The following is a 20,718-nucleotide window of genomic DNA, read 5'->3' as shown; positions in this document are numbered from 1 at the left end:
GTCAGGCTCAGGCTTGCTGTTGCTGTGCTGGGGCTTAGGGTTAGGCTTGCTCTTGCTGGGTTTAGGGTTAGGGTTTGTGTCAGGCTCAGGCTTGCTGTTGCTGTGCTGGGGCTTAGGGTTAGGCTTGCCCTTGCTGGGTTTAGGGTTAGGGTTAGGGTTTGTGTCAGGCTCAGGCTTGCTGTTGCTGTGCTGGGGCTTAGGGTTAGGCTTGCTCTTGCTGGGTTTAGGGTTAGGGTTAGGGTTTGTGTCAGGCTCAGGCTTGCTGTTGCTGTGCTGGGGCTTAGGGTTAGGCTTGCCCTTGCTGGGCTTAGGGTTAGGGTTTGTGTCAGGCTTAGGCTTGCTGTTGCTGTGCTGGGGCTTAGGGTTAGGCTTGCCCTTGCTGGGCTTAGGGTTAGGGTTAGGGTTTGTGTCAGGCTTAGGCTTGCTGTTGCTGTGCTGGGGCTTAGGGTTAGGCTTGCCCTTGCTGGGTTTAGGGTTAGGGTTAGGGTTTGTGTCAGGCTTAGGCTTGCTGTTGCTGTGCTGGGGCTTAGGGTTAGGCTTGCCCTTGCTGGGTTTAGGGTTAGGGTTAGGGTTTGTGTCAGGCTTAGGCTTGCTGTTGCTGTGCTGGGGCTTAGGGTTAGGCTTGCCCTTGCTGGGTTTAGGGTTAGGGTTAGGGTTTGTGTCAGGCTTAGGCTTGCTGTTGCTGTGCTGGGGCTTAGGGTTAGGCTTGCCCCTGCTGGGTTTAGGGTTAGGGTTAGGGTTTGTGTCAGGCTTAGGCTTGCTGTTGCTGTGCTGGGGCTTAGGGTTAGGCTTGCCCTTGCTGGGTTTAGGGTTAGGGTTAGGGTTTGTGTCAGGCTTAGGCTTGCTGTTGCTGTGCTGGGGCTTAGGGTTAGGCTTGCCCTTGCTGGGTTTAGGGTTAGGGTTAGGGTTTGTGTCAGGCTTAGGCTTGCTGTTGCTGTGCTGGGGCTTAGGGTTAGGCTTGCCCTTGCTGGGTTTAGGGTTAGGGTTAGGGTTTGTGTCAGGCTTAGGCTTGCTGTTGCTGTGCTGGGGCTTAGGGTTAGGCTTGCCCTTGCTGGGTTTAGGGTTAGGGTTAGGGTTTGTGTCAGGCTTAGGCTTGCTGTTGCTGTGCTGGGGCTTAGGGTTAGGCTTGCCCTTGCTGGGTTTAGGGTTAGGGTTAGGGTTTGTGTCAGGCTTAGGCTTGCTGTTGCTGTGCTGGGGCTTAGGGTTAGGCTTGCCCTTGCTGGGTTTAGGGTTAGGGTTAGGGTTTGTGTCAGGCTTAGGCTTGCTGTTGCTGTGCTGGGGCTTAGGGTTAGGCTTGCCCTTGCTGGGTTTAGGGTTAGGGCTAGGGTTTGTGTCAGGCTTAGGCTTGCTGTTGCTGTGCTGGGGCTTAGGGTTAGGCTTGCCCTTGCTGGGTTTAGGGTTAGGGTTAGGGTTTGTGTCAGGCTTAGGCTTGCTGTTGCTGTGCTGGGGCTTAGGGTTAGGCTTGCTCTTGCTGGGTTTAGGGTTAGGGTTAGGGTTTGTGTCAGGCTTAGGCTTGCTGTTGCTGTGCTGGGGCTTAGGGTTAGGCTTGCTCTTGCTGGGTTTAGGGTTAGGGTTAGGGTTTGTGTCAGGCTCAGGCTTGCTGTTGCTGTGCTGGGGCTTAGGGTTAGGCTTGCTCTTGCTGGGTTTAGGGTTAGGGTTAGGGTTTGTGTCAGGCTCAGGCTTGCTGTTGCTGTGCTGGGGCTTAGGGTTAGGCTTGCCCTTGCTGGGCTTAGGGTTAGGGTTTGTGTCAGGCTTAGGCTTGCTGTTGCTGTGCTGGGGCTTAGGGTTAGGCTTGCCCTTGCTGGGCTTAGGGTTAGGGTTAGGGTTTGTGTCAGGCTTAGGCTTGCTGTTGCTGTGCTGGGGCTTAGGGTTAGGCTTGCCCTTGCTGGGTTTAGGGTTAGGGTTAGGGTTTGTGTCAGGCTTAGGCTTGCTGTTGCTGTGCTGGGGCTTAGGGTTAGGCTTGCCCTTGCTGGGTTTAGGGTTAGGGTTAGGGTTTGTGTCAGGCTTAGGCTTGCTGTTGCTGTGCTGGGGCTTAGGGTTAGGCTTGCCCTTGCTGGGTTTAGGGTTAGGGTTAGGGTTTGTGTCAGGCTTAGGCTTGCTGTTGCTGTGCTGGGGCTTAGGGTTAGGCTTGCCCCTGCTGGGTTTAGGGTTAGGGTTAGGGTTTGTGTCAGGCTTAGGCTTGCTGTTGCTGTGCTGGGGCTTAGGGTTAGGCTTGCCCTTGCTGGGTTTAGGGTTAGGGTTAGGGTTTGTGTCAGGCTTAGGCTTGCTGTTGCTGTGCTGGGGCTTAGGGTTAGGCTTGCCCTTGCTGGGTTTAGGGTTAGGGTTAGGGTTTGTGTCAGGCTTAGGCTTGCTGTTGCTGTGCTGGGGCTTAGGGTTAGGCTTGCCCTTGCTGGGTTTAGGGTTAGGGTTAGGGTTTGTGTCAGGCTTAGGCTTGCTGTTGCTGTGCTGGGGCTTAGGGTTAGGCTTGCCCTTGCTGGGTTTAGGGTTAGGGTTAGGGTTTGTGTCAGGCTTAGGCTTGCTGTTGCTGTGCTGGGGCTTAGGGTTAGGCTTGCCCTTGCTGGGTTTAGGGTTAGGGTTAGGGTTTGTGTCAGGCTTAGGCTTGCTGTTGCTGTGCTGGGGCTTAGGGTTAGGCTTGCCCTTGCTGGGTTTAGGGTTAGGGTTAGGGTTTGTGTCAGGCTTAGGCTTGCTGTTGCTGTGCTGGGGCTTAGGGTTAGGCTTGCCCTTGCTGGGTTTAGGGTTAGGGCTAGGGTTTGTGTCAGGCTTAGGCTTGCTGTTGCTGTGCTGGGGCTTAGGGTTAGGCTTGCCCTTGCTGGGTTTAGGGTTAGGGTTAGGGTTTGTGTCAGGCTTAGGCTTGCTGTTGCTGTGCTGGGGCTTAGGGTTAGGCTTGCTCTTGCTGGGTTTAGGGTTAGGGTTAGGGTTTGTGTCAGGCTTAGGCTTGCTGTTGCTGTGCTGGGGCTTAGGGTTAGGCTTGCTCTTGCTGGGTTTAGGGTTAGGGTTAGGGTTTGTGTCAGGCTCAGGCTTGCTGTTGCTGTGCTGGGGCTTAGGGTTAGGCTTGCTCTTGCTGGGTTTAGGGTTAGGGTTAGGGTTTGTGTCAGGCTCAGGCTTGCTGTTGCTGTGCTGGGGCTTAGGGTTAGGCTTGCCCTTGCTGGGCTTAGGGTTAGGGTTTGTGTCAGGCTTAGGCTTGCTGTTGCTGTGCTGGGGCTTAGGGTTAGGCTTGCCCTTGCTGGGCTTAGGGTTAGGGTTAGGGTTTGTGTCAGGCTTAGGCTTGCTGTTGCTGTGCTGGGGCTTAGGGTTAGGCTTGCCCTTGCTGGGTTTAGGGTTAGGGTTAGGGTTTGTGTCAGGCTTAGGCTTGCTGTTGCTGTGCTGGGGCTTAGGGTTAGGCTTGCCCTTGCTGGGTTTAGGGTTAGGGTTAGGGTTTGTGTCAGGCTTAGGCTTGCTGTTGCTGTGCTGGGGCTTAGGGTTAGGCTTGCCCTTGCTGGGTTTAGGGTTAGGGTTAGGGTTTGTGTCAGGCTTAGGCTTGCTGTTGCTGTGCTGGGGCTTAGGGTTAGGCTTGCCCTTGCTGGGTTTAGGGTTAGGGTTAGGGTTTGTGTCAGGCTTAGGCTTGCTGTTGCTGTGCTGGGGCTTAGGGTTAGGCTTGCCCTTGCTGGGTTTAGGGTTAGGGTTAGGGTTTGTGTCAGGCTTAGGCTTGCTGTTGCTGTGCTGGGGCTTAGGGTTAGGCTTGCCCTTGCTGGGTTTAGGGTTAGGGTTAGGGTTTGTGTCAGGCTTAGGCTTGCTGTTGCTGTGCTGGGGCTTAGGGTTAGGCTTGCCCTTGCTGGGTTTAGGGTTAGGGTTAGGGTTTGTGTCAGGCTTAGGCTTGCTGTTGCTGTGCTGGGGCTTAGGGTTAGGCTTGCCCTTGCTGGGTTTAGGGTTAGGGTTTGTGTCAGGCTTAGGCTTGCTGTTGCTGTGCTGGGGCTTAGGGTTAGGCTTGCCCTTGCTGGGTTTAGGGTTAGGGTTAGGGTTTGTGTCAGGCTTAGGCTTGCTGTTGCTGTGCTGGGGCTTAGGGTTAGGCTTGCTCTTGCTGGGTTTAGGGTTAGGGTTAGGGTTTGTGTCAGGCTCAGGCTTGCTGTTACTGTGCTGGGGCTTAGGGTTAGGCTTGCTCTTGCTGGGTTTAGGGTTAGGGTTAGGGTTTGTGTCAGGCTCAGGCTTGCTGTTGCTGTGCTGGGGCTTAGGGTTAGGCTTGCTCTTGCTGGGTTTAGGGTTAGGGTTAGGGTTTGTGTCAGGCTCAGGCTTGCTGTTGCTGTGCTGGGGCTTAGGGTTAGGCTTGCCCTTGCTGGGCTTAGGGTTAGGGTTTGTGTCAGGCTCAGGCTTGCTGTTGCTGTGCTGGGGCTTAGGGTTAGGCTTGCTCTTGCTGGGTTTAGGGTTAGGGTTAGGGTTTGTGTCAGGCTCAGGCTTGCTGTTGCTGTGCTGGGGCTTAGGGTAAGGCTTGCTCTTGCTGGGTTTAGGGTTAGGGTTAGGGTTTGTGTCAGGCTCAGGCTTGCTGTTGCTGTGCTGGGGCTTAGGGTAAGGCTTGCTCTTGCTGGGTTTAGGGTTAGGGTTAGGGTTTGTGTCAGGCTCAGGCTTGCTGTTGCTGTGCTGGGGCTTAGGGTAAGGCTTGCTCTTGCTGGGTTTAGGGTTAGGGTTAGGGTTTGTGTCAGGCTCAGGCTTGCTGTTGCTGTGCTGGGGCTTAGGGTTAGACTTGCTCTTGCTGGGTTTAGGGTTAGGGTTAGGGTTTGTGTCAGGCTCAGGCTTGCTGTTGCTGTGCTGGGGCTTAGGGTTAGGCTTGCTCTTGCTGGGTTTAGGGTTAGGGTTAGGGTTTGTGTCAGGCTCAGGCTTGCTGTTGCTGTGCTGGGGCTTAGGGTTAGGCTTGCTCTTGCTGGGTTTAGGGTTAGGGTTAGGGTTTGTGTCAGGCTCAGGCTTGGTGTTGCTGTGCTGGGGCTTAGGGTTAGGCTTGCTCTTGCTGGGTTTAGGGTTAGGGTTAGGGTTTGTGTCAGGCTCAGGCTTGCTGTTGCTGTGCTGGGGCTTAGGGTTAGGCTTGCTGTTGCTGGGTTTAGGGTTAGGGTTAGGGTTTGTGTCAGGCTCAGGCTTGCTGTTGCTGTGCTGGGGCTTAGGGTTAGGCTTGCTGTTGCTGGGTTTAGGGTTAGGGTTAGGGTTTGTGTCAGGCTCAGGCTTGCTGTTGCTGTGCTGGGGCTTAGGGTTAGGCTTGCTGTTGCTGGGTTTAGGGTTAGGGTTAGGGTTTGTGTCAGGCTCAGGCTTGCTGTTGCTGTGCTGGGGCTTAGGGTTAGGCTTGCTGTTGCTGGGTTTAGGGTTAGGGTTAGGGTTTGTGTCAGGCTCAGGCTTGCTGTTGCTGTGCTGGGGCTTAGGGTTAGGCTTGCTCTTGCTGGGTTTAGGGTTAGGGTTAGGGTTTGTGTCAGGCTCAGGCTTGCTGTTGCTGTGCTGGGGCTTAGGGTTAGGCTTGCTGTTGCTGGGTTTAGGGTTAGGGTTAGGGTTTGTGTCAGGCTCAGGCTTGCTGTTGCTGTGCTGGGGCTTAGGGTTAGGCTTGCTGTTGCTGGGTTTAGGGTTAGGGTTAGGGTTTGTGTCAGGCTCAGGCTTGCTGTTGCTGTGCTGGGGCTTAGGGTTAGGCTTGCTGTTGCTGGGTTTAGGGTTAGGGTTAGGGTTTGTGTCAGGCTCAGGCTTGCTGTTGCTGTGCTGGGGCTTAGGGTTAGGCTTGCTGTTGCTGGGTTTAGGGTTAGGGTTAGGGTTTGTGTCAGGCTCAGGCTTGCTGTTGCTGTGCTGGGGCTTAGGGTTAGGCTTGCTCTTGCTGGGTTTAGGGTTAGGGTTAGGGTTTGTGTCAGGCTCAGGCTTGCTGTTGCTGTGCTGGGGCTTAGGGTTAGGCTTGCCCTTGCTGGGTTTAGGGTTAGGGTTAGGGTTTGTGTCAGGCTCAGGCTTGCTGTTGCTGTGCTGGGGCTTAGGGTTAGGCTTGCTCTTGCTGGGTTTAGGGTTAGGGTTAGGGTTTGTGTCAGGCTCAGGCTTGCTGTTGCTGTGCTGGGGCTTAGGGTTAGGCTTGCTCTTGCTGGGTTTAGGGTTAGGGTTTGTGTCAGGCTCAGGCTTGCTGTTGCTGTGCTGGGGCTTAGGGTTAGGCTTGCTCTTGCTGGGTTTAGGGTTAGGGTTAGGGTTTGTGTCAGGCTCAGGCTTGCTGTTGCTGTGCTGAGGCTTAGGGTTAGGCTTGCTCTTGCTGGGTTTAGGGTTAGGGTTTGTGTCCGGCTTAGGCTTGCTATCACTTACCAAGCCTAAGCCTAACACAAACCCTAAACCCTAAACCTCAGCACAGCAACAGCAAGCCTGAGCCTGACACAAACCCTAACCCTAACCCTAAACCCAGCAACAGCTGGGTTTAGGGTTAGGGTTAGGGTTTGTGTTAGCCTAAGGCTTGGTAAGTGATAATAAGTGATAATAATAAAATAAACTACCATTACGGTAGTTTATTTTAAAAATAAATATTTTTAAATAAACTACCATTAAGGTTATTGGTGGTTTATTTTATTTAAAAAAAAATTTTTTTCAAATAAACTACCAATGACCGTAACTTTTAAAAAATTAAAAAAAAAATTTTTAAACTACCAACCAAAAACAACCCTAACCCTAACCCTAACCCTAACTACCATTAAGGTCGTTGGTAGTTTATTTTATTTTAAAAAAATTTAAAAAAAAAAATTTAAACTACCAACCAATAACAACCCTAACCCTAACCCTAACTACCATTAAGGTCGTTGGTAGTTTATTTTATTTTTAAAAAATTTAAAAAAAAATTTTCAAACTACCAACCAAAAACAACCCTAACCCTAACCCTAACCCTAACTACCATTAAGGTCGTTGGTAGTTTATTTTATTTTTAAAAAATTAAAAAAAATTTTTTAAACTACCAACCAAAAACAACCCTAACCCTAACTACCATTAAGGTCGTTGGTAGTTTATTTTATTTTTAAAAAATTAAAAAAAAATTTTTCAAACTACCAACCAAAAACAACCCTAACCCTAACCCTAACTACCATTAAGGTCGTTGGTAGTTTATTTTATGTTAAAAAAATTTTAAAAAAAAAATTTAAACTACCAACCAAAAACAACCCTAACCCTAACCCTAACTACCATTAAGGTCGTTGGTAGTTTATTTTATTTTTAAAAAATTAAAAAAAAAATTTTAAACTACCAACCAAAAACAACCCTAACCCTAACCCTAACTACCATTAAGGTCGTTGGTAGTTTATTTTATTTTTAAAAAATTAAAAAAAAAAATTTTAAACTACCAACCAAAAACAACCCTAACCCTAACCCTAACCCTAACTACCATTAAGGTCGTTGGTAGTTTATTTTATTTTTAAAAAATTAAAAAAAAATTTTTCAAACTACCAACCCAAAACAACCCTAACCCTAACCCTAACCCTAACTACCATTAAGGTCGTTGGTAGTTTATTTTATTTTTTAAAATTAAAAAAAAATTTTTCAAACTACCAACCCAAAACAACCCTAACCCTAACCCTAACCCTAACCCTAACTACCATTAAGGTCGTTGGTAGTTTATTTTATTTTTAAAAAATTAAAAAAAAATTTTTCAAACTACCAACCAAAAACAACCCTAACCCTAACCCTAACCCTAACCCTAACTACCATTAAGGTCGTTGGTAGTTTATTTTATTTTTAAAAAATTAAAAAAAAGATTTTCAAACTACCAACCAAAAACAACCCTAACCCTAACCCTAACTACCATTAAGGTCGTTGGTAGTTTATTTTATTTTTAAAAAATTAAAAAAAATTTTTTCAAACTACCAACCAAAAACAACCCTAACCCTAACCCTAACCCTAACTACCATTAAGGTCGTTGGTAGTTTATTTTATTTTTAAAAAATTAAAAAAAAATTTTTCAAACTACCAACCAAAAACAACCCTAACCCTAACCCTAACTACCATTAAGGTCGTTGGTAGTTTATTTTATGTTAAAAAAATTAAAAAAAAAATTTAAACTACCAACCAAAAACAACCCTAACCCTAACCCTAACTACCATTAAGGTCGTTGGTAGTTTATTTTATTTTAAAAAAATTTAAAAAAAATTTTTTAAACTACCAACCAAAAACAACCCTAACCCTAACCCTAACTACCATTAAGGTCGTTGGTAGTTTATTTTATTTTTAAAAAATTAAAAAAAAAATTTTTAAACTACCAACCAAAAACAACCCTAACCCTAACCCTAACTACCATTAAGGTCGTTGGTAGTTTATTTTATTTTTAAAAAATTAAAAAAAAAATTTTCAAACTACCAACCAAAAACAACCCTAACCCTAACCCTAACCCTAACTACCATTAAGGTCGTTGGTAGTTTATTTTATTTTAAAAAAATTTAAAAAAAAAATTTAAACTACCAACCAAAAACAACCCTAACCCTAACCCTAACTACCATTAAGGTCGTTGGTAGTTTATTTTATTTTTAAAAAAATTAAAAAAAAATTTTTAAACTACCAACCAAAAACAACCCTAACCCTAACCCTAACCCTAACTACCATTAAGGTCGTTGGTAGTTTATTTTATTTTTAAAAAATCAAAAAAAAATTTTTTAAACTACCAAGCAAAAACAACCCTAACCCTAACCCTAACTACCATAAAGGTCGTTGGTAGTTTATTTTATTTTTAAAAAATTAAAAAAATTTTTTTAAACTACCAACCAAAAACAACCCTAACCCTAACCCTAACTACCATTAAGGTCGTTGGTAGTTTATTTTATTTTTAAAAAATTAAAAAAAAAAATTTAAACTACCAACCAAAAACAACCCTAACCCTAACCCTAACTACCATTAAGGTCGTTGGTATTTTATTTTTAAAAAATTAAAAAAAAATTTTTAAACTACCAACCAAAAACAACCCTAACCCTAACCCTAACTACCATTAAGGTCGTTGGTATTTTATTTTTAAAAAATTAAAAAAATTTTTTTTAAACTACCAACCAAAAACAACCCTAACCCTAACCCTAACTACCATTAAGGTCGTTGGTAGTTTATTTTATTTTTAAAAAATTAAAAAAAAAATTTTTAAACTACCAACCAAAAACAACCCTAACCCTAACCCTAACTACCATTAAGGTCGTTGGTAGTTTATTTTATTTTTAAAAAATTAAAAAAAAAAATTGTAAACTACCAACCAAAAACAACCCTAACCCTAACCCTAACTACCATTAAGGTCGTTGGTAGTTTATTTTATTTTAAAAAATTTAAAAAAAATTTTTTAAACTACCAACCAAAAACAACCCTAACCCTAACTACCATTAATGTCGTTGGTAGTTTATTTTATTTTTAAAAAATTTAAAAAAATTTTTTTTAAATAAACTACCAACCCAAAACAACCCCAACCCTAACCCTAACTACCATTAAGGTCGTTGGTAGTTTATTTTATTTTTAAAAAATTTAAAAAAATTTTTTTTAAAATAAACTACCAACCAAAAACAACCCTAACCCTAACCCTAACTACCATAAAGGTCGTTGGTAGTTTATTTTATTTTTAAAAAATTAAAAAAATTTTTTTTTAAAATAAACTACCAACCAAAAACAACCCTAACCCTAAACCTACCCTTACCTAACACTAGCTCTAACCCTAGCATTAACTCTAACCTTAACCCTAACCCGAGCCCTAACCCTAGTCTAACCCTAGCTCTATCCCTAACCCTAGCTCTAACCCTAATCCTAGCTCTGAACGTAACCCTACCTCTAAAACTAACCCTAAACCTAGCCCTAGCTGTAACCCTAACCCAAAGCTTTGGGGAGGTGTATGGTTATATGTGTTGCAAATTTTCTATGATAAGATTTTGAGGCCCCATTGTGATTCGAACCTGGGTCGCTGGGGTAAGAGTCCAGAGCGCTAACCACTACACTATGGAACACTCGCTTACCTTAGGTGGAATCTATAGGGTTATATGGGGCAACACACGGGCAACTGTGGTGCAAATTTTCTATGATAAAAGTTTGAGGCCCCACTGAGCTTCGAACCCGGGTCGCTGGGGTGAGAGTGCAGAGCACTAACCACTACACTATGGAACACTCACTTACCTTAGACGGAATCTATATGGTTATATGGGGCAACACACGGGCAACTGTGGTGCAAATTTTCTATGATAAAAATTTGAGGCCCCACTGAGCTTCGAACCCGGGTCACTGAGGTGAGAGTCCAGAGCACTAACCACTACACTATGGAACACTCGCTTACCTTAGGTGGAATCTACATGGTTATATGGGGCAACACACAGGCAACTGTGGTGCAAATTTTCTATGATAAAAGTTTGAGGCCCCACTGAGCTTCGAACCCGGGTCGCTGGGGTGAGAGTGCAGAGCACTAACCACTACACTATGGAACACTTACTTACCTTAGGTGGAATCTATATGGTTATATGGGGCAACACACGGGCAACTGTGGTGCAAATTTTCTATGATAAAAGTTTGAGGCCCCACTGAGCTTCGAACCCGGGTCGCTGAGGTGAGAGTCCAGAGCACTAACCACTACACTATGGAACACTCGCTTACCTTAAGTGGAATCTATATGGTTATATGGGGCAACACACAGGCAACTGTGGTGCAAATTTTCTATGATAAAAGTTTGAGGCCCCACTGAGCTTCGAACCCGGGTCGCTGGGGTGAGAGTGCAGAGCACTAACCACTACACTATGGAACACTCACTTACCTTAGATGGAATCTATATGGTTATATGGGGCAACACACGGGCAACTGTGGTGCAAATTTTCTATGATAAAAATTTGAGGCCCCACTGAGCTTCGAACCCGGGTCGCTGGGGTGAGAGTCCAGAGCACTAACCACTACACTATGGAACACTCGCTTACCTTAGGTGGAATCTATATGGTTATATGGGGCAACACACAGGCAACTGTGGTGCAAATTTTCTATGGTAAAAGTTTGAGACCCCACTGAGATTTGAACCCAGGTCGCTGGGGTGAGAGTCCAGAGCACTAACCACTACACTATGGAACACTCGCTTACCTTAGGTGGAATCTATATGGTTATATGGGGCAACACACGGGCAACTGTGGTGCAATTTTTCTATGATAAAAGTTTGCGGCCCCACTGAGCTTCGAACCCGGGTCGCTGGGGTGAGAGTCCAGAGGACTAACCACTACACTATGGAACACTCGCTTACCTTAGGTGGAATCTATATGGTTATATGGGGCAACACACGGGCAGCTGTGGTGCAAATTTTCTATGATAAAAGTTTGAGGCCCCACTGAGATTCGAACCCGGCTCACTGGGCTGAGAGTCCAGAGGACTAACCACTTATTAAAATAGTAATAAAACAAGTAAATTTCAAACCAGCAATATAATGTGAAATTTCAGTAGATATATTGGATAACAATATTTAGGCGTATATATGCATACACGTTATTTAAAAACTACTATAAGTGTCATACACTATGCTAGAGTGTTTACCAGCTCAGTGGCCTGAGAGGAGAGTGTCCGCCCTGAGATTGGGAGGTTGTGGGTTCAAACCACTGCCGAGTCATACCAGTGACTATAACAATGGTACCCATTTCTTCCCTGCTTGGCACTCAGTGTAAGGGGTTGAAATGGGGCTCCGCTGCTGCTCATGATCATTGGGACTTTAATTTATAAAACCATGATGACCCAAAGAGAAGCATAATCTCCCCCTTTTTGCATAACGGCGCAACTTTTTTAATCTTTTATTCTATTTATTTTATGCACTGATTAGCTGGCACTTTTAAATTTCGTTGTACAAGTGAGACAATGACAATAAAGATCTATTCTATTCTATCCCTTCATGCAATAAAATTAGCCGTTAGCTTGGAGAAAACGTGCATAAAAGAAGTGGTGTTTCAGTGAGTGGTTCTTTCTTTCCTTGGCAAATCGACATTCTGACTTACATTGTTCACGCCAAGAGGGAGACGCAACACCTTCACTGACTGATCCGTTGATGCACGGGAAGGAAGATGAACTGCAAATGCGAATCGCTCACTCACAGATTTGTTCACTCACAGATTCGTTCGTTGGTGAACGGGAAATGCAATTCACGACTCGTTCGTGAACGGGACGTGACGTCATTTTCTTCTTCGTTTTGATTTACGGCGAGGTGGCACCAGCTTCAATGCACATTACCGACACCTACTTTGTGGAACAAGTTGCGTTATTGCATGTTGGTTGGAGTCATATTAACTGGAAAAAGAACGAATCACCTTAGGAAGTGATTAATTCACTCTCCTTCACTGAAAAGATTTGTTCTTTTGAACGAATTGTTCACTCACGAGCCAATACTACGTTCACTGACTGATCCGTTGATGCACGGGAAGGAAGGCAGTTGACCCATTAACTCGTTCGCGAACGGAAAAGTCCGGATTCAATCCCTCACTGGTCCGTTCTCGCGATGAACCGGAAATGCAAATCACTCACTCATTAACTCGTTAACTCACACATCCGTTCGGTTGGTGAACGGAAAATGAAATTCACGACTCGTTCGTGTACGGGAAGTTACGTCATTTTCTTCTTCGTTTTGCTTTACGGCGAGGTGGCACCGGCTTCAATGGGCATTACCGACACCTACTGGTTGAAGTCATATGAACTTTTTAGAACAGTGAACTGCGCATGCGCCGCGGCCGATCTATGCATAATAGATCAATGACAAAATGGTTTTATGGGGAAGCACCAAGCAACTATGTTGAACATTTCACTGGGCTCATAGACCAGAGCACTAACCACTACACTATGGAACCCTGTTTTGTATCACATAAATCTAACACATGTGGCAACATATAGATTTAGGATTTTGAGGCAACTGGATTCAATTAAATTTCTGGGTCACTTTCAACGATTGAAAAAAACACAGAGAAGGTTCTACTGAGCGTCACCTAATCTCCAGTCATCTTCTCGGGGCACCTTTTGTTACTGAGGCCACATAGCCGACCTTCTCAAGTTGCTCTGGCCGATGATTTCTCCCCATATAAATCTTGCTTTGCATAATTCAAGGACCTGCTCATTCTTTTTAAGACTTTCCCCTTCAGAGAGAACCCGAGAGGTAAGTCCCGAGCTTGCCCCAAACAAAACCATCGTGGCTCGAAAAATAATAACGTTGCAATTTTAATTGGACTACCAGTGGCTGCTTTATAATAGATGAGAAGTTGATCGCAGGTCATTGGACTACAAAGCAAGTTTATTATTGGAGAGGCTTATTTGGTAAGACATGGTCACATGACAGGGTGGGATGGATTGAAAATATTGATAGTATCTATCAACGGTATCAATATTTATCCACTTGCCTCACATCCCTAAGAGCTGACAGATGTTAGTCACACACATACAGTTCCGTGTTGTGCTATTTTGACAGATGCTTCACAGAGGTTTGCCTATGTCGCTGTGTGTGTGAGACAAGTCCTCTCTTCCTCCTGGGGATCAATGTCTGTCCTGTTCTATCTGATGTTTATCTGCGGGTGATCAATCACATTGGACAGCTGGTGGGTTAGAGTTACTGCCGCAAACTGAGGGGAAGGATTAAAGGGAAGGCAGGAAGAGGTTTGATTGGGAGGATTTGGATAGAGAATAATAGAAACTTTAAACTTTAAATTGAATGCATTGAAAATTCGAATGAAACATTTACAGTTTCTTTAATATTTGGTTTGGTGGACCTCAGGGCAGGATGTTCAGCCCCTTATCCATCACAATAAACGTGATGAAAGTAAACAACACGGAAGGCAGATCACGATCAATTTTGTTTTGTTCGTCAAAACACGACATCTAAACATAATTGGCTTATTTATTTTTCAACATTTTTGGAAAACAAGAACAACCAAAATATTTAGAACACATTGATATTTTAATATTATTATTATTTGCTTATTTGTCATTCACCCATCTGGCTGAAGATTTTGACCAATACCAATTTGTGTCCTAAAAATACACATTTTTACAAGCATAAAGAAATGTTTTTCTTCTTTTGCCCACTTAAAAATGAGTGATTGATGATGACTCAGCTCCCAGTAAATGGACGTCCATGGATATCCAGCTTTCAAATAAAGTGTCAGTAATCCTCCTCAGCCTCTTCAAGTGATGTTTTTGGCCCGAGGAAATGCGGCTGGGCCAGATTCCTCTTCCTCTCCCGCATAGAAACAGTGTCATCTCTCAATCGTTGACACAGCAAATAAACAGAGCTGTGGCAACTTTATCTCTTACTTCCTTCTACATTGTTTCCTTGACGTGTTTCTGAAGGAGCTTGGGCAGAGGCGAGAAAAGGCCAGATGTATTTCTTAGCTAACAAGCCTGTGGGGAGGGGCAGAGGGGGTCAACAAGGGACTGAAGGTTAAGTGCATGTATTAATACTCACAAAAAGCAACTTAACACCTCAGGAAAGGATGATATTGCATATGTTTTCTCTCGGGCACTTTAAAGGGTCAAAGTCAAGTTTCGTGAAAGATGGTGTTGGACGTATCTGTAAAAAAAAAAAGAAAAAAAAGATTAGTCTTCAAGGCTGAAAAAAAGAAAGAAAAAAAAGATTAGTCTTCAAGGCTGATCTTTTCATCCCACTTTCAAATTTGGTTTAAAACTAAATAGGGTCCCGCCGTCTAGTGGTAACAGGTGAAATGACAACAAATATAAACAAAATAAAGTGGAAAAAAAATCCTGAATCTTGAACCTGTGAGTGAGTGGGAGAATACTGACATATTTTAATTGGAAAAAAAAGTGTGCCTATATATTACACAACAAAAAAAACTAAAGTTGTCGAACAAGTTAAAGAGGTAAACCAGCCTTGGGAGAAATGAGCGCCAGCTCATGTCACACACTGCAGTATTCACCAACATCTAATTGCTGGCCATTGTCTTCATTTGACTTTTCACCTCTCTCATAAATTATGCCCCGGGATACTTGAACCGACACCACCTGCCCACCACCCCTCGTCTCGTCTCAAAGGACACCGTGGGATTTTCCAACTTGAAAGAAAAGAACCATCTCACAGGCACGCATTCAAAACGTCACATGTTGTTCTAATAACCACAGTCATTGTGAACGAGGAATAAAATCTGATTATTCTTTTTAATCATAGATATGTTTCAAGGATATGTAATATTTTAATTCAAGACGTTTTAGCTTTGAGATCATTTCTAATCACTAGAGGGCAGCATTGCCTAAACATGCCCTCGAGCTCTATTACTTATTGTATGATGGCATAAAGTCCATATTTATTTTTTTGGTATCTCTTGTAATTGACACATCTGCTTCTTCCAGGACTAATTATAGGACTCACACAGTTAATATACTTTTAGGTTTATTCCTTATCCACCTGTCTTTTTCTATTCTGGTAATCCTCTAATTTATATAAAACAAGACAATTTTGATATAATGGATGATCAGGGAAGTTTGAACTATTATCACAATGAGAAGCAAAATAGAAAAACATATGGATTCACTATTTTGCTGTGGGGCTGATCTGCAATTCCATAATATGCCCGCTAAGGGGCAACAGAGGTCTACAACAGAAGCGTTAGGAACACTGTTAGGAACAAAAGATCAAAGTTTAACAGGCAACTTCAAATAAATCAGTTCGCTATATTTACGATAAGGAAAATGTGGAGCCAGTGTTGTTACTGGGTGGGCTGCTTGGTCCACTTCAATAGTTCTTTTTATAAAGCTAGGGAGTCAAATTAAGAAATAAAAGAAAATGGGGGTGGTGGACTCTGTCTGTCTGTCTGGGGGCCAGACTGCAGGATTCAAATGTGATTAATAAAGAGTCGCGACAGTGGAGGCAGACTTTGGGCCACATGAAAGTGGGAACGCTCCCCCTCAGCTGTCAGCAGTTTTTAATGTGAATGGACATAGTGAGAGTGTGACTTCATCATTGTGAAAGTGTTTTCTTGTAAAGTAATTCTTGGTGTAAAAAAAGCAAAACAATCTTCAATAAGAATGACTTGAGTTGCCGTCATTGCCTCCTAATGTGCTTTTTGATTGGTGGAGAGGTTATTATACAGAAGCGATGTCCACCGTTTTAAGTCCCTTGTCCAAAACAGTCATCTTTAGCCTTTACAAAGCAGAGTAATTGAACGGAGCCGTGATCTTTCCTCGCCTGTAGTTATTTGACGACGTCAGTTTCACAACAAAAATTGAAATGCACCCACCCCTCCTTCCCACCGACCGGCCCACCACCCCCTCATGTTCTCATTCCGGCAAAAGGTCAGAAATTCAATCACGGGTGCTGCGGCTATAACAATATATGTATGGGAAGGGGCTACCGGTGTTAACTCTCGTCAAATTCCTGGGCTGCCTGTGGTCATTTTGCCAAGAACAGAGAGACGGCTCTCTCTGGAGTTAGCCATTAATTCTGAGAAAACATTCTTTTTATTCCTGACTCATAGAAGGAGCTCAGACGCATACTAATAAATGTCATTTTTTTATCATCATGATTGCTGCACTGTAAAAAAAAAAATCCACAACTTGTCTTTTTTGGGGGCTAAAAATATAAATTATTAAATGTGTGCAAAAAAAAAATTTTCCAGTAAAATTTCAGAAATTTGTGAGTTATTTTCCTTGATGTGTCTTTGGTTGTGATTCATATTGCTGCCACTTGTTGGGGTGGGGGTGGTGGGGGGGTCCAATGGAGGCCGTGACAGTGCATTAATGAGGCTGTTTACTTCAAACTCAACTTCACTTCCTCGTTTTGCCTCCCCGCCCATAACAACAAAACTGGCCTAGGATTCATTCTGATTCCAAGCCCTTGTTGAAAGTGAAACATTGTGTTACTGTGATGACAGACAATGCAAATGGGTTATAGTGGGCAAAGAGAATGAAAGTGAAAAGTAAGGTCATTCCCATAAAACATCACTTAGTATCCAAAGAATGTTTTTTTTTTTTTCTGTTCACAATTACCCCTGAGTATCCCTCCCTTGCTACATTTTTGTCAGTGACTCAGATTTAGTTTCTAAGATGATTCAGTTGTCCATTGTGTGGTTCGCATGTTGTAATGAGCTGCTTGAATCATGTGTATTATTAATAATATGAATTAAAAAAACTTAATATAAAAAAAATAACATCAAGATTGTTTTAAGATAAGTGTGTGTGTGTTTTTTTTCCCAATTTAATACGAACAGAGCACCACTTTGTCCATCCACGATAGAACGAATTGTGCAATACAGAAAATACAATTTTTTTTAAAATACATCATACTTGTTTGATTGAAATTTACTTGGATAGAAATAACGTCCTTCCCTCATCAAAATGAGATTATTATGACATTATCATGGGAAAAAACAGTTAACTTTTAACCTTGCCAAAATAGTCTCTTTAAAAGAAAATAACCTTCCACTTACCCAAAATAAATGAAAAATAATTTGTCTTTGTGACCAGACTTCTCACACACGCATAAAACACATCCCCAACAATTTAAAAGAAGCGGCACAAGTCGACGTCATTGGCCATAAAATGCAAATCATCCCCACTAACAAGAACAATAAACAATACAATTAGCCAAATCAGCATAGCGCCGCATGCTAGTCACTATAAATAATTCACAATGCAATTAAGAAAAAAAAAATACAAAAAGGAATGTATTGTGACTATTGAGCACAAGGTCGAGTTGCTTTTTTTTCCCCCCATGCGTGCGTGCGAGGTGATGAGTTGTTACACGGGGGGAATTGATGTGGTTTGGTGCGATGTGGTATTTACATCAAGCCTCATTAGAGATTTACTGCTCGCTCGCTGCGGCGCGTTCATGAGGTCAACACGGTGGAAAAGAGGCACTAACGCAGCGCTGTCAACCACCCGGCGACAGACAAAACAAATACAAGCCGCCCAAAGGGCTCATATAACAAGCGTGTTGTTGTTTGATGAGCAAAAAAAATAAAACTAGTTACTACTTTTTGCTCCTTTGTATGTGTAACATTCTTTACTCAATTTATAATCTTGTGAGTGTTGTTGTATGCTTTGTTGCTCAGTGTGTTTTAAAGCAGTTGTTTGAAGGTTTAGAATTAATGTGACATGCTAATTTCCATGAGCATGTCTATTAAGTTTTGCATCATATGTTAGCAATAAGCTAGGGGATTTTTGTTAAATGGAATGAATAAATTGGTTTGGTGATTCTAATGCTTGATAATCATTTTTTAGAATATAATAGACATTAACCACTTTACTGCTGTACAGTTCAAATTCTTTAATTCTTGTTTTTTTTTTTAAATAAATTTTAATTTTAGTATAAGACAGGTGCATTTTTCCAGATGATTTTGGTCGAACATAAAGTGTGGTGCAACACACGTAGACAGGTAAAACAAAACTCACACACGTGTATTATTTGTCCTTTGCAAACAACAAATAATGTCTGTTTTATACTGCCCCCAGGTGGCCAAAGCACGCACAGCAGAAGGGGCAGCATGATGCCCATTGAACTGAAGCAAAAAATTCTATTTCTGTTATGTCACTACTGTGTTTTCTCGATGACTCGTAGCTCCACCGAATGAAACAAATCTCGGCCCCCCTTGGCCAGTCCTCCTCGGTAGAGACCCAGAACGAGCTCGGTAATATGGAGGCGACGCTCCCCAAAACATCAATATCAGCACAGCCCGCTTTCGGCTCCTGTGGCCAGCGTTTGTGCAAACAGCAGAAAGTTGCAGCGTGTGAAGGGTAATGGGACATCCAGCGCCAGGGGACAGCAGGCGGCCGAGAAAGAAAGAAAGATGAAGTCATCTCGGGAAACAAGTAGACACACTCCACTTTGGAGTTTTGCCCCAAACAAGATTAAAGTGGCATTATTCTATGAGATTGTGGCAAGAGTATTAATCTTACACATCAGAGAAGGCGGAGGGCAGACAAACAAGGGGGGGGGGCGGCTGCCTGAGAATGAACGGCCAGACATTTTTTATTTTGTCACTGTTGGAGTTAACAAGTGGTCGTGAGAGTGCAATCATCTCTGGGTGAAAAAGGCCATTACATGAGGCCGTTTTTAACACTTGCTGTTTGTGGAAAAAAAAAAAAAAGTTCTGAATAGTCTTCACTACAATATTAGATACACAAGCACAATTGCGATTACCAACCAGGTCTAAATCGCTTTGACGATACCATTTATTATTGACAAATAATTACAATGATAAATCGTACAGTATCGTACCCATGGTATCGCGGTATGTATCGATCGATCTGTTACTGGACAGATAACACGCCGCACATTTAAAAGAAATACAACTTTTCCCCGAGTATCTTTCCACACAAATATCTTTACTTCTACCTAAGTGTGAGTATTTTTGCAACCTCTGATCTCATTTTTCACCCGTTTCAATAGCCACAAGCAGAATTGGAAACGGTGTGTGTCACCATATTGCTCTTTGGGCGCTTGTCGGACATGGCGGCGTGGGATTGCTCTCCCTCACCCTGTGGTCTCTCCTCCAGGGTGCAAGTGGTCTGACTCACCCCACCCCTACCGGGCGCTTGGGGAGGTAGCTTAACACAATGTAAAGGCTTCAACTGAGCAGCACACACAAACTGTTTTCTCTCCACAAAGAGATTGGTTCCACCAAATGTCATAAGCCTTTAATGAGATAGCTGATCTGTACAAGAGAAGAAAAGAGCAGGAATAAAAAGCTTCCCCTGTCCAGACAGTGGCTATTTGAGCCAATGAGGAGGGGGGCAAAAAAAGGATGGGGGTGGGAGGGGGGTTGCCAACATGACAATGCTGCTCAATTAATTGGTGAAAAAGTGAAAATCCAATTAATGTGTATCAAGCTGGCAGTTTTGCATGATGATGGCTCATTAGGAGACCAAGCTGAGGCTGAGTCAAAAGGACAGAGGGGCTTCAAACCCAACTCATTAAAGCTCGGTCCCTCTCAGTGGGACCGGCTCATTTATGCAACAGGTTGGAGACAAAACCCCAATGTAACGCTTGTTCCATAGATTGAAAAGTCATGAATGAGCACTAAACGGAGCAGGCGGAGTTGATTTTGCGTTTCTTGAGGCAATGTTGTTCAATCAACTAATGGTGTTCATGACTTAGCAGTAAAATTGAAAAAAATTTACTGTACACTAAAGTGGAAAAATAATAAATTAGCTAATAACAACTGGAAAAATACACCCTAAAGATATTTTTCATTGTCATTTTGTATGTTTTTTTTTCTGTCAAAAGTGACATATGATGTTTCTCTTGCAACTACTAAAAATAAAACAGCGTAGTATTGCTATAATTTGCCGGTATGCTCGTATGCTAGCTAATAGCATATGTCATGCAAAAGCGGTTTGTTTGGGACAAAAATATAAATACTCAATGACGACCCTAAAAATTAAGCACGGTCAGCAAATTCAGCCTAACCCGAACCCAATTCTGCTAATGGCGTTCGAAACCCATGAAAGATCACACTTGGTGATCTTTTAGTGAGCATCAACGCCCAACGTGCTTTTTTGTTAACCGTTAACCCAAAGCATCCATTCAGAGGTCAGATTGGAGGTGCCTTGCATCGCTTTGCCCGTTTAAATATTAGCAAGCTCTTAATGAAGTGTACAGTTGGATGCCTCTGGGATGACAAGAATGGATGGCACCATGGGGGAGGGGTACGTTCTGCCAAATTTTGCAAGAACATATATATAGATATTTTTTTAAACGTAAGAATTTCAGGTATATGCTCAAAATAAACCTCCATACCTTTTTATAATGAAATAATGAGTTTAAATTCAATTAAAAAATTTAAATTAATGCTCTCATTTAGT

The 20,718-nt window shown here is 43.1% G+C and overlaps 1 protein-coding gene and 1 long non-coding RNA gene across 3 annotated transcripts in view; both read right to left on the bottom strand.

Moving 5' to 3' along the window:
* The window catches only part of cdhr1a (cadherin-related family member 1a), a 32,281-nt gene extending 19,813 nt beyond the window's left edge, over positions 1-12,468 (bottom strand). Inside the window, exon 1 of one of the 2 annotated variants that reach the window (XM_088384998.1) lies at positions 12,300-12,468. The gene's annotated coding sequence lies outside the window, so the exon portion shown is untranslated. The remainder of the gene's footprint in view (positions 1-12,299) is intronic. The other variant, XM_088384995.1, reaches the window with a different exon arrangement.
* Positions 12,469-13,781: 1,313 nt separating this feature from the next.
* LOC148392930 (uncharacterized) overlaps positions 13,782-20,718 on the bottom strand; it is a 47,699-nt gene continuing 40,762 nt past the window's right edge. The window contains exons 5-6 of the long non-coding RNA XR_015860267.1: positions 14,386-14,473; positions 13,782-14,304 (exon numbers count right to left, since the gene is read on the bottom strand). This is a non-coding gene — a long non-coding RNA (uncharacterized LOC148392930). The remainder of the gene's footprint in view (positions 14,305-14,385; positions 14,474-20,718) is intronic.

This window comes from Syngnathus floridae, chromosome 9 (genome assembly GCF_059516105.1).
Source record: "Syngnathus floridae isolate MCC-2025c chromosome 9, RoL_Sflo_1.0, whole genome shotgun sequence".
NCBI classification, from domain to species: Eukaryota; Metazoa; Chordata; class Actinopteri; order Syngnathiformes; family Syngnathidae; genus Syngnathus; species Syngnathus floridae.
The sequence above is the reverse complement of the archived record's forward strand: the minus strand, read 5'-3'. Positions and strand labels throughout refer to the sequence as shown.